Raw genomic sequence first — 12,214 nt, forward strand, 5'->3', positions numbered from 1 at the left:
CCCCAAAGTACAATTAAAACCTTTATAGATCTTTCTAAAGCCTTTGTGGCTCAATATGCTTATCTTTTCAAAATCAAGTTATCTATAGTAGACTTATTTCATACCAAACAAAATGGAGGAGAAAGCCTTGCAAAATAATTACAACATTGGCAAATCCTCACATATAGGATCTCATGTACCATCCCAGAATGTCACCTTGTCAAAATGTTCATAAATAATGAACATCCTAGTATTTCCCATCACATGGTTATGAACTATTTGCAAACATACAAAGACATTAAGGAAAAAAGGATGGGGCTAGAACAAAGGCTCATCAAAGATGGTGTCATCAAAATTTACAAAGAAAGCACCCAAGATTGAGGTCGAAAAAATGACAAAACATGGTGACGGATGGCATCACTGACACCCAACATGTTCATATCATTGGGGCAGCTACCAATAACCCCACCACATTTTTTCAACAACAACCTTATCAACAGTAACCTCCTATATATCAGCAACCATTTATGTAGAACAATCAACAAGTACCCAACCATCATAATCAAACTAATACCATCACACTTTTAGCTAGACCTAAGCTATGTGTTTAGAGAGAACCATGAGCATACACCCCATTGGGGAAGCCCTTGGGTGCAATATTTGAAAAACTAGCCAAGGATAATCTTGTTTGATATGCACAGACACAGCCCTTGGAACCTAATTAGTCTAGAGCACCCTTGTATAAGGATAATGAGTTCTACAAATTCCATTGTGTCAAAGGACATACCACCCTTAAGTGCATGCAACTCAAAGATTATGTCCAAGATCTTATTGACCAAAAAGAGATCAAAATAGGGGCAAAAGCCTTACCCAATGAAAGATTTATGATATATCAAAACACTTTTCCTCCTCATAACACAAACATAGGAAATGCACTTGCAAACACTCATGTCAATTAACCAAACAATGCTCAAACTAAACAAGGTGATAACCGAGATAAGTCTCAAAACTATACCTCAACATATTTGGAGAATGAGAGCCTCATTGGCTACATATCACAAGTTGAGTCATCTATCAATGTTATAAATAGCAAAGGCTTGGATACCCAATGTGTAGTGACTACTTGTTGAGCTTGACTCAATAAAATTGGCCCACCTGTGTCTGCACAATCAAGACTACCACCATCTAGAACATCTTCATCAGGATCACCCTCACTACGACCATAGTATAATATATTGGAACACCTTGGAAACACACCAACTCAAATTTCCATTCTAGATCTCTTACACACAAGCCCATTTTACCAAGAGATCCTTGATAGTGCTCTCCATGAGTCACGCATCCACACTAACATAAATGCCACCAAGTTTTGTAACTTGGTTGGCCCTCTTCCTACATCATGTTCTTTAACCTTCAAAACCTTCAACATCCTAGTAGTTGAACCTGACCATATCCTTCCACTTTTCATAGTTGTCTTGGTTTCTAACTTTGCAGTCAAAAGGGTCATGATAGATAATGGATTGGCTTTAAATCTATGTACTTAAAATTCATCATATAGGTAGGATACACTGAGGTAGATATCATTAATGAAGTAATCACTATTAAAGCATATGACAACTTGGAGTGCACTACTAAAGGAACCATCTTGCTCCCTCTCAGAGTCAGCCCAACCACTCAAGAAATAGTTTTTCATGCAGTTGATCTTAACCTTCCATAAAAAATCCTCTTTGGCTACCCATGGATTCATGCCATGAAGGCTATTCCATCCACATATCATTAGTACATCATTTTTTTTCATAATGGCACTGAGATAACCATCCATGTAGATCCTGAACGTTTTTCTTATTGCAATGTGATCAAAGCTTCATACACCAATCATTGTCTTGGAAGTGACATTTGCCACACCATGGCTAGTTCCTGCAACACCTATCACAATCCAAATACCATTTTAGCTCCCACTCTTTCCACAATTATGATCAACTACCAAGGATGCGGCAAATACAATATCATAGATGCTTTTTCTTTTGGTGCTATACCAATTGATCCACATACTCAAGGATGCTTGACACATCAAGGGTCAAAGCCAGATACCACCTCTCAACTCAAATAGATGGGCCCTACCACATTCATCACCAAGGGTATCCTTGATGGCAAAGAAACTGCTCCAGATATGAACACATGGCTATATAAAGAGCCACCTCCAAAGAGTGAAGATTTTTTTGATCACTATAAACAAAAGTACCCATGGTTATATCACCTAGCCACTAAATAATGGGATTACAAAGGAGGTGGTATAGGAAGTCTAGAAATGGGTATTAGGTAGCTTGTAGAGGCATAGCTAGAAAATAAAAAAGCAAGGCTTAGGCTATGGACTCCCCATAACTAGGGGCGCTATGAAAGAAGGCCATGCCTTCACAAACATAAAAAACAATTTCATTGAGGTCAAAGACATTCTTGAGGAAGTAGAAAAGATATCTTATGATGATATTTTCCTTGATGAGATTATCCTAGGAGCATATGTGCTCTGCCAATTATCCCTGAATCTTATAGACCTACCACTCACTCACCCCAAACTCATTGATTGGGACCAACCAAGTGTTGTCCATGTTGACGAATTATCTACCAAACAGACACTCCTTAAATTCATGGGGGAAAAAACACCACATAAATAGCTGCCACCACCATTAGCATATGTGTACAAGTTGGATCCAAAAGGTTACTTTGGGGAGGAGGAAATCTCCAATTACAAAATTAAATTTAAAAAGGAAACAAAAAGAAAAAAAGAAAATGCAAAACATAAAAATTCCTCCAGGGCACCATTGGATGACTCAAAAAATGAAATAAAAATAAAGGACATATTTGATAGTGAAAAGCTCTCTTAGGCACCTGAAGATGGAGATTTCATCCTTCCCTCATAGGAGCATAGGCCTCCCATATCTTTAGTCTCGATAGAAGAAACTAGACCAATCAATATCAATATGATAGAAATACCACATATCATATATATCGTGGCCTCTCTACCACTTGAGTAGGAAGATCTTCTCATTGAAGTCCTTCATGAAAATGTTGGTCATTTTGCATGGTCCTATCACGACATGCTAGGGTTAGACTCCAACTTAGTAGTACATTATCTACCCATGGATTCAAGTGCCAAACCTATTAAAAAAAAGCTCCATAAGATGCACCCCAAAGTCACTCTATTGGTTAAAGTGGAGCTAGAAAAATTGATAGAAGAAAAAATCATTCACCCAATTAACTATTGTAAATGGATTTCAAACATCACACTTGTTACAAAACCTTCTAGTGCTATTGAAATTTGCATAACCTTCAGAGATCTAAACAAAGCTTGTTTCAAGAATGATTTCCTATTACCAAATATAGACATGGTTATTGATCTCATCATAGGCCATGAGCTCTTATCACTCATGGATACTTTCTTTGGATAAACCAGATTCAAATAGTAGAGGAAGACCAACATAAGATGGCATTTACCACAGCTAGGGGAACATTATGTTATAACATGATGTCATTTGGGCTAAAGAATGCTAGGGAAAAATATCAATGCACCATGATGGTCATCTTTCATGACCTAATTCGTAGGACTCTTGAGGATTATATAGATGATATTTTAGTCAAATCTCTTAATGACCTTGATCACCTATCTCATCTCGAGGAAGTTTTTGATTGATTGGAAAAATATTGTCTCATGCTCAATCCTATGAAATGTGTCTTTGGTGTTACCTCATGAAAGCTCTTTGGATTCATTGTATCATGGCATGGTATTGAGATTGATCCTAAAAAGGTCAAGGCCATCATGGATATGGCTCTACCTAAGACACTCAAGCACCTTTGTTCTCTTTAGGGAAAACTCCAATTAGTCAGACGATTCATCTCGCAACTCATTGATAAATGCCAACCATTTACACATCAACTCAAAAAGGATCAGAACTTCAAATGGGACCCTACTTGCTAGTGCAACTTTGACCTCATCAAGAAGTACTTGGCTAACCCACCTATTTTGGTTCCTATAGTTGCAATGCATCTGCTCATATTATACACTACAACTACTCTTATAGCACTAGGTGTTCTTCTAGCTCAACTTGATGATGTAGGAAATGAAAGGGCTATTTACTACATTATTCATACCCTAGTGGGATATGAACTCAATTATGCACCAATGGAAAAAGCTTGCTTGGCCATGGTATTTTCCACTCAGAAGTTGTGCCATTACATGTTGAGCCACACTATGCAACTAATCTCCAAAATTGATCCATTAAAATATATGTTATCTTACACAGTACTCATAGGGTGCCTAGCTAAATGGGTCATGCTTCTCAGAAAATATGACATCCAATATGTTGACAGAAAGGCTATCAAAGGCTAGGCTATTGTAGATCACTTGGAAGATGCACCCTTGGTCATAGACCACCCTCTCATTATGGAATTTCTAGATGAACACCTCTATTTGATAGAAGAACAACCATCCTAGAAGTTATATTTTGATGGATCTTACACATCCCATAGCTCTAGCCTTGACATACTCTTGTTCACACCTCAAGGAAATTATATTCCTAAATCTATAAAGTTATAGTTTGAGTGTACCAATAATATTTTAGATTATGAATGCCTTGTTGCAGGGCTCAAAATATCCATTGAATGGAATATCAAAGAACTACAAATCTATGGTGATTCCTAGCTTATCATCAAACAAGCTTTAAATGAATACTAGACCAATGATGACAAGCTACTACCTTACAAAGAGTTGGTTGATTAATTAAAGGAAAATTTTACTCAACTCCAGTTCATATAGATACCTATACTAAAAAATGAGGCCATTGATGCCATGGCTACTATTGGTTCCCTTTTGGAAATACTGTGTGAGGCTATACAGTACAAATTCTTCGTTGAATAACTATACGAGCCCACATATGAGAATGATGAATCAACACATGTATGCATCTTGGTTGGTCCCCAATCCCCATGGTACCATGAAATTCATGATTACCTACTAAATGGTATCATATCTCCCCATCTCACACGAACCCAATGCTAGAACCTCATTTGTAGAGCTTCCCATTAAACTATCATTTCCCAAACCTTATATCATTGTGGGTCTCATGATACTATCTCTCGATGTCTAGAAAAAAATGAGGCTGCAATGGCTCTCAAAGAATTACACGCTGGACTTTTTTGTTCTCACACGAGTGGGATAATTCTAGCAAAGAAAATCCTTCAAGTTGGGTATTATTGGCCTACTCTAGAGCATGATGCATGTGAATTTGTGAAATTATGTTTACCTTGTCAACAACATGCTAATTTAATTTGAGCCCCAACTTAAGATCTACAACCTATAGAACCACCATGGCCTTTTTCCTATTGGGGGTTTGACCTTGTTGGTCTTATCACAACTCTTTCTTCAAAATGACACAAGTGGATAATCACTGCAACCAAATTATTTCACTAAGTGGGTTGAAGCAGTTCCCCTTGTCACTACCATAGGTGTTCAAGTGTCCAAATTTATCCTATATCATATCGTATGTCACTTTGGCATCCTGGCTACCACTTTTACTAACCATGGATGTAATTTTGAAAACCTAAATATGGAGGAATTGTGCACTTCCCTTCACATCCATCACTTTTTTTCTAGCCCATGCTTCACAAAAGGTAATGGTTAGGTGGAGGCAACTAATAAAACCTTGCTTAAAATAGTCAAGGACATTGTTAATGATTTCGATCATGATTGGCATTTATAAATCAATCCCGCCCTATGGGCATACCACACCTCATTATGTACATCCACTAGCACAACCCCATACTCCTTGGTTTATGGCAATGAAGTAGTATTACCAATTGAGGTTGAACTCCCATCCCTTCATATTTATTTATGGGGTCAGATATTCGATGAGGATTACAGAGTGGCTTGACTAACTCAACTTGATTTACTTGATGAAAATAGGAAATAGGCCTATGACCACCTCATGATCTACCAGAATCACCTCAAGTACAATTTAAACTTGAATTTCCATCCACACCACTTTCAAGAAGGATACATGGTTCTCAAATAAAATGTGGAGGTTTAGATTGACTAATAAAAGAAAGGAAAGTTCAAGCCCACATAGCTTGGACCTTATGTGGTCGCAACACATTTTGGCTTATGGGCCTATCAACTATCTAGACTTGAAGGTGAAGTCCTGAATGATCCTACCAACATCATTCACCTTAAGAAATTCTATGTCTAAGAGAAAAAATCTTAGTACACAAATAAGGTCAAGAAAAACAATTATCCAATGGTAAAAACTTGGTAATTCAAGTGCCTTTGTCGATAAGTACCCTAGTGAAAACCTAGCAATTAGGCATGAGGTGTACCAAGCCTTTTTATTATCTACCAATGATGTGCATCTCCCCCATCGCCACTCCATATTTCATCACCCATCTCTTCATGTTTCCAAGGTGTCCCTTGTAGTTTCACTATCATACCCCCAGTCTAACTCATGACATTTTATTTTTGTCTCCACCACTTTGCAATACCCCATCTATACCTTGTATTATAGCTCTCATTAGTACATCTCACCTACCATTATAATCCATCCCATGTATCATATCTAATCTACTCTACCATTTTAATCTACCCATTGTATCATATCTGATCTACCCTACCATTGTAATCTACCCCAGGTATCATATCAAATCTACCCTACTCTTGCACTTTTCCACATGTATCTTATTAGGTGTTCCTTGTACTTTACCATATATATCCTACCTAGAAAGTAGTATTCTGTGCATCATATCCTTGTACAAACAATTGTATCCTATGTATCATAATCTTGTATCTACTATGGTATCCTAATCATTGTAAACAACAATTATATTGTACATATCATGCCCCTATAACAATAATTATATTATAACAATGTCATCTCCTCATCCTGAGCTTCCTCCCTTCATATACATAACTACTACCATATTTTATCATATGTTCTTGAGTCACCATTCATTATATCAATTGTCCTTATACATATTATTTAGGTATTATTGTGACACCCTGTTTCCCTAGCCCATCTTTTGTAGAAAAGAAATCATTGTCCCTTTTTGTCAACACCCTATACATCCTAGCCTTAAAGTCCTTTACAATTGTCTTTTCCATGTTTTTCAACCTGTCAGTAGCCAATCATCCCAACCTCCTTAGCAAAGGTTTACTTTTTCGCACTTTTGTTTTTTTTAATATTTTGATTGGTCACTTCCATGTGTTTTGTCAATTGTTCCCTCCTCAAGGTCACCATGGTTTTTCATATCATGGTGTGTTTTGACTAGGGCAACTCAAAGGCATGGTTTTAATCATAGTCTTTTTTTTCTTGTGAGTCAGTCAGATATAACCCTTGAATAGTTCAAACATGCTTTTTTTTGTGATAGCATGATGCACTTGGGCAATATTTATTGCTTTTGGATCACCAAACATTGTTCCCACACTAATCTCTCTAGGACTCATGTGTGATGCTGGGGCAATCCTTGCATGCTTATTTGAGTCACTCCTATGTAATATTGGGGAAAAGGCCTTGATGTTCTTAGTAACCTTGGTAGGTGCCTAATATTCCTATATGAAATAAAGTGCTCACACTACATGGTTGTACTTCTTCACAAAGTGCCCTGCTCTCAAGCTTCCCATACACCTCACATTTTTTTTCTTGTTACTTTCCTTCCCTTTCCTATCATAACCCATGATATCCTCTTCCTTTACATCACCTACCTCTCTCAAAAATTTCAAAAATTTCCACTATCATAATATTTTGATTCAAAATCCTTATGATAAAACATTGACTTATCTACATTATCCTACTCTTACAACTTTTCATCCCTTAGGCTACGATTTCACCACCATCATGATGTGATCCTTGCAATAAGTTACTATCCTAGCTCTAATCTCTACTATCCTTTTCACTAAAATTTTGTTGGTCGCTCATTTTCCAACATCCTCCTCCTTAGAGTTAGTATCTCCTATGTTTTACAAACACTTTTTATATCATAGATCATTATCCTAATTCAAGTATTGGTTATCCTATTCCACCATCATAAATTGTCCTGTATCTTATTATTGTCATCATTATCTACATTTATTTACTATCTCCCCTTATCCTTGTATTTAGCATGTTGCATTATCATAGCTTGTGTTCATCCACCCTTTTATCATACCTTGTATGTCTCTTATATCCTAGCATTAGATCATTTATTCATTGTTCACTATTTCAGCTCACTTCACATATATTATCATCAAATGTTTATCCTAAGTTTGACATTAATTTTTTAATATGTGTTCATTTTATCTTATCATAAAACTTGTGCAATTGTAGTTTGTGTTCATTTTAGGGTATCATAAATCTCACATTCATTCTTTAGTTAGTTTGTGTTCATTTAAAATTTGTAATTCATCTTTAGTCTGTGTTCATTTTCAATTTGTAATTCATCTTTATTTTGTGATTCATTTTAAATATATCATCCATCTTTAGCTTGTATTCCTTTTTAGTTTTTCATCCATCTTTAGTTTGTGTTTATTATAAAATTTTTCATTTATCTTCACTTTGTGATCATTTTTTAAAACTATATAAACATTCTCCTCATCATAAAAACAACATATCAATACTATCATAGCAAATCACATCATCAATAATCACTTCAAAAAATATCACATCACATTTGCAATATCACAAGAAAATTACATCATCAATAATCACATCAAAACATATCACATCACATCAACAATATCATTAACAAATCACATCATGTCAATAATCATATCAAAACATATCACGTCACATCTGCAATATCATAAGAAAATCACATCATCAAAAACACATCATAAACATATCACATCATATTTGCACTATCATAGAAAATCACATCTTGTGCTATCAACACCAATGTCATGCTCAAAAATCTGTCACATCCTACATCACAAACTGTCAATAATAACATATCTATCCTCAAAAATCACATCCTACATCACAACCTGTCAGCAATATCATATCTCTCATCACACATCACATCTTGAATCACAAACCATCAACAATATCATATATCTCATCCAATGGCACAACCTGTATATCAAATATATTAGTCTCTCTACTACATCTAACCATATATAACCATACTCATGCAATTATAAGTCCATAACACATATCCTGCCCCAAAGAATGATTCTCTCTCTCTCTCTCTCTCTCTCTCTCTCTCTCTCTATATATATATATATATATATATATCCTCCACAAAGAATCAATTAAAGAATAAATGAATACAGTTCATCAAAGTCCAAATATATAATATCTGTATCATACATATCACTAAAATGGGTCTGTTCCCACAGAAAAATATACATATATCTCAAAACTACTAATATGTACAACAAAATACTAATAATACAAGTGTACCTAGCCTATCACTGGTCTCTCTAATCTATCACCTCTACATATGGGTCCTTCTTTGTATCCCTCCCTACCCCTAGTGCTATAGATGGTAGAGGTGGTGGCCTCATCAATCATCCTCCTATCCCCAAGCTCTTTGCCTCATCTCTCTTCCCCCTCATCCCTGTGTCTCACCTTTGGCTCTATCCTATCCTATGACTCTGCCCACTGTGCTGAGACCTACCTGTACTCTGTGAGCCCCCAGTGCTCCATCCACTCTCCTCCCCTCCCTACATCCCTATGTGGGTCCTAGCTATCCCTGATCGTGTCAGTCACTTGTAGTGCCCTATTTGGTCTACTGGGACAACTAAATGATACCTCCCCCAGTAGAATCTTTCCCTCTCCCTAAGATCCCCCACCTCGGCTTATAGTCTACTCAACTCTTCCATCCCTCCATCCACTGCCATCTACACTTGTAGAGTTGCCACTTCCACCACCAATTTGTCCTGCTCTTGCTGCACGACATCTAATCTTTCCTGTACAACCTACCTCTCTAAGCTAACCACATCTAGCCATACTTCCATCTACCCCACCTCTATTCCCACCTTGTCAGCCTAACCCTATGACACTCTTGCTCCTACTATAACTCGTCTCGCTCTATCCTAAGCTAATCTTGTTCCTGTTGTGTATCGCATAGCAACTGGCTAGTGGCATCATGGATATGCTATAATGATATGTAATTTGTTGCCCATCCATCATCCCCTCCCCCTAAAAATGACCCTCCTCATTCACCCCATACTGACCTTTATGGCCTCTACTCCGCTTCCCCTTGTGGTCTCCTCTCCTCCATCATCTGATCTCCTCCTCTCTCTAGCTCTGCCCCTCTCTCCTCTCCTCTCTTTAGTTGTGCCCCTTTCTCCTACCTCCCTACCCTCTACCTCTTCTACACTAGCCCCTCCTCTTGTAAAATGGCCTTTGCTCACTACTATAGCCCTCTTGTAACATATCTCACCTATCGTGCTACTTAGGCTAGCTCTCCTGCCACCATCACTGCCCTCATGACATGTGCTTATCCTATAGGTCTTGATCACTAAAAACCATCCTGGTACTTCTAAGTGGAACCTGCATCTACTACCCCACCAAACCAATCCCACCACTATGGTGCTAATTCTAGCAAGGACTGTAGAAAACCCTCTCTCCATAGTGCTAGCTTGTACATTAACACTGGCTCACGAGTCACTCGCTAATACTAGTTTGGCTCTCTAGGAGCCACCTGCCACCATCGAAACTACTGCAAGACCCTATCTAGCTAGTACTGCTTAGCAATGTACTCCCACTATCTAAAAATGAAGCATGGGGATATTGTATAGGGAAGCTATTGTCCCTCATCCATCCATGGCCCTAAACTGATGTAAGTTCTCCATACCACTTTCACAATCTCATCAATCTAGACTCGCCAGTAGTACACATCCTCTTTGTAATAGTATGTTAGTAGCTCCCCCTAGTTGTATGCCATTGCCTCCTCTACTTGCCTATTTCTCCACCCAATTGCCTTGAATACTACAATATGCTCCCAGGCCCATACTTGTAATAAGGTGGGGAACCCTATACTCCTCCCCTATTAATCAGCTCCTTGGTACACAATCTAGTGAAGTCCTTTGTACAACTTAGCCAACATCAATGATCCCCACATAGCAAGGACTCCTACATCTACTATTCACATGATCATGGGGATCAATACAACTTTCATTCCTATTCCCCCTATATCAGGGGAAATATATCTTGATACAAGCCGACATACATAGAAGTAAATATATCTCTCTGGGGACACTCAATCCAAATGCTCATCTAGTGTGAACTATTCCCTCCAAATTTCATATGCCACCCTTAGCCCAACCAACCCCTATATTGTTGCCACTATGGTCATCTCTCTAGTTGCCATCACTAGTGTACCCTATATGGGTAGTCTAAAAATCTAGTATACATCCTCGAGTGTAACTGACATCTCCCCTGTGGGTAGGTGGAAGGTGACTGTCTCACTATGCAACCTCTTGCAAAAAGCTATAACCATGGCCGTGTATGACCACATATTGGGTAGCCTCACTAAGTATCCAAGACCAATGCCCTCAATCCTCACCCAATCTATGGCTATTAGCTAATCTCCTGTACGTAGTATAGCTACTTGTTACTCATGCAACACCAAGGCATGCAGCAACCATTGCACAACAAATACCAAACCATACATCAGTATTCTTTCCATACTTTGCCTACCCTAGCTTTTCAAACCTTATCTTACCAAAACCCCTACTTTTCTACACTTCTTTTCATAAACCCCCATTCCCACGAACATGTTCCTACAAACCTTAAAACTCACAAATGCATGGAGATATGTTCCTATGGGATTACCCTTCGACCTTTCCCAATCTTAGGCCATTTGACCTGTGTTCTTGCTTGCATTCTTGCACAAGCTTACCCTAGCGATCCTGTGGACACATGTTCTAGTGAGATTTCATTTTTCCTTTTCTTCCCCTTGGTCAACCCTACCACATTCCTACATTGACCTCATCCCTATTGCGAGATTATGTTCCTGTAAAGTTGTTCATGCTTTTCTTGGCAAGTACACAATCCCACCTAGTTACCATCATTCTCACCAAAAATTTCTTTCTTAAATTCATGATATTATGAAACCTGCTTTTCCAACCCTTTTTGGACCTTCTCCTAGCTATTTTGTGGGAATGCAATCCCACCAATCCCACATGCATTCCCGCTGAAACTAAGTCCTTGGGATTGCATTTTTACTTTTGCATGAACACTATAAGTTATTGAAAAATTAAAAATCACAG

This window comes from Cupressus sempervirens, chromosome 7, assembly GCF_028749045.1.
Source record: "Cupressus sempervirens isolate cs-2001-9-10 chromosome 7, ASM2874904v1, whole genome shotgun sequence".
Taxonomy (NCBI): Eukaryota; Viridiplantae; Streptophyta; class Pinopsida; order Cupressales; family Cupressaceae; genus Cupressus; species Cupressus sempervirens.